Below are 2,968 nucleotides of genomic sequence, written 5' to 3' on the forward strand. Positions count from 1 at the left end.
GGAGAGAGCACTGACTTGCCAGCCATCGAGGGGATCTTGGACCCGTTGCTCCATTTGTCTGGCTTTGCCCTGTGATAGAAATCCCAGGTAGGTTAGAATCCCAGTCTGCTCAGGGATCTCTATCTATCTCGAATTGCCTGCTTCATCTGAACCCTCTTCTTAGGGCTGAAAGTGATCGTGGACTTCTGCGAATTCACGAGTTTACCAGAAGCCTGACAATAGGCATCTATAATATTCATAAAGCACCTCACATTTTGAATCGAGGTCCGACAAATAAGCAAGCAATCATCTACAAAAAGAAGATACGAGAGTGGTTGACTCCCAAGGGCTGGCCAGTAGGGCTCTAGCTCCGCCCTATGGACTGCCGCCAAAAGAGTACGAGAAAGAGCATCAGCACACAGAATAAAAAGATAAGGGGAGAGGGGGCACCTTTGGCGAAGACCGTCTGCTGAGTGGAAGAAGTCCGTCAGGGCGCCATTGATCAGAATGGCAAAGCTCGAAGTCTTCATGCAGTCTATGATCCAGTCGATCCATCTATCCTGAAAGTCAAACTCAAGGAGTATCCAGTGAAGGAACTATCAGCTCATCCGATTATAGGCCCACTCCATATCCAGCTTGATCACCATCAAGCTCCGACGAATGGGTGTATGCCGTAGATCATGTATAAACTCCTGAACAAATAAGACATTATCGGTAATACAACGGTCACTAACAAAAGCATCTTGCTTTAGACTGATCAGGTGTAGAACAACCGGCTTCAAACGTCCAATCAGGACCCTCGTACATATTTTGTAGAGAGTGGTGCACAGGCTGATCGATCTGAAGTGACTTAGGGCTGACACATTAGGTCTCTTCGAAATAAGGGTGATCAACATCTTGTTCGACTCCGTCGAGATGTCTCTAGATTGAAAAACCAACTACACCGCTTCAATCACCTCATTGCAAACAATAAGCCATAGTAATGCCGAAAAAAGAGTGGGAGAAATCCATCAGGTTCTAAAGTCTTATCTTCTTCGAGAGACCAGAGAGCACCTCCTCAGCAGACAGAGGATGGATCAAGACCTCATTCTCCTCCTCTAAGATGCAGCAAGCATGTTGGGACCCCTGGAGGGGGCACAATTGCCCAAGGGTGCAGTCCAGCATGATCTGAAAAACTATAAAATATATCTCCTGATCTCATCACTATCCTCCACCACTCTACCATCTATCCCTTAATTATCTGATATGGTTAGTGGACCTCCGAATCATCATCGACTAATAAAAGAATCTGATATTTCGATCATCCTCTCTGATCCACTGCATCCTGAATTTCTGCCTCCATATCGTCTCTTGCTGTCTCAATAGAGAGTGGTGGATAGAGAGCTTGTGTCGAAGTTCCCTCAGGTCCGGCTCCTGAAGGCCCCCTCCTGTCCTCTCTCCTTTGGAGCTCCACAATGTCCGCCTCCACCCCTTCGATCCATCTGAAGATGTCACCAACCTTCAGTCGGTTCCACTGGATAAGCCTGCGTTGTACTAAGTCAAGCCTCCTAGTCACTCAGTATCTCGTATCATCATGGATCGATATCCTCCAAACATCTCTGATCAGGTCCTAAGATCATAGAAGGTCCAAAACTTTTCGAATCTGAATGGAGTGCTAGTCAAGCGTAGGTCGTTAGTAGTGATCAAAATCAGTAATGGTCTAAGACGATCCTTAGAAGCTACTGAACCTGATGTTCTGAAAAATGCTAAAATCAAGAGGCGATGACCAGCGTCTGATTGATCCTCTCCCAAACCCTAGCAGTCCCAAGTCGGTTGTTGCACCAAATAAACTTGGACCCAGTGTAACCAAGGTCAATCAAGCCCAAATCTCTGATAATTTTTTTGAACTCTCTGGAGTCAACACTATCTTTGAACTCTCTGGAGTCAACACTATCCACATACTGCCTCCCACCATCTTCTCATCAAGCCCAACTATACAGTTAAAGTCCCAAGCAACAAGAAAAGACAGACCTTGCACCACCATTCCAAAGATCTCGGATTAAAGCACCCTCCATTCCCTGTACTCGATACTTGCATATACTCCAGACAGAAGCTATAGTCCATCTGTCTGCTTAGATATGACCAATGCCACTTGTTGTTCGCACCTATAGAAAGTATCCATCCTAATCGAGCCGCGATGCTACAACACCATGACCCCCCCATAAAGACCCTTGGACTTCACAATGTAGGAGCACCATGCCGGTGGGATCCAACATCTGGCTCGATCGAGACCCCTTTGAAAAATGGATTTCAAGCAGGACACAAATATCAAAGCAATGTTGCTAGATCATCCTCTCAAAAGCCGTCCAGGAAGAGAGCTTTCCTGTCCTCCAAGTATTCCAAATTAGCAAACCTCATAGGGATGGCTGACGGTGGAGGGGAACACCACCGGTACCCCCCTCCATCAGGGTGTCAACCTCTGTCCCTATAGCCAACAAATCCGAAGCGGATGGACTCCTCTCTATGCCCTGGATGGCCTGCACTACTTCTGTTCTATAAATCAATTGGGGCTGCTTGTCTCTGGGTTCCAATGAGGAATAATCATGGTGGTGCGTGGAAATAAAATCAAACCCAAGGTTGAAACTGATGCTAAATGCGACTTAAATCTTGTCAATTTAAATTGGAACATGACTACTCAATTCTGGAATGATTACTTGATTTGGTAAAGTAGATACGGCTGCTGTTACAGCCCAGATTTGCTGCAGGATCAACAAGGTAAGCATGACTCACAAGTCACTTGCAAGGACGCTTTACTCAAACTAAGCTTTAAATAAGCAATGGAACAATATAATCTATCACCCACTGATGTGAGCATAGCTGATATAACGCGTCCTTGGTCCTAGAGATTCAAGCAGCTTGCAGCATTCACGCTCTGTCAAGCTTTAGGTTCTTAACAACTGAATTTTGTCCCTGCTAAGTTACCCACAACGTATTCATATCAAGGCATTCC

Source organism: Elaeis guineensis, chromosome 3 (assembly GCF_000442705.2).
Source record: "Elaeis guineensis isolate ETL-2024a chromosome 3, EG11, whole genome shotgun sequence".
Classification (NCBI taxonomy): Eukaryota; Viridiplantae; Streptophyta; class Magnoliopsida; order Arecales; family Arecaceae; genus Elaeis; species Elaeis guineensis.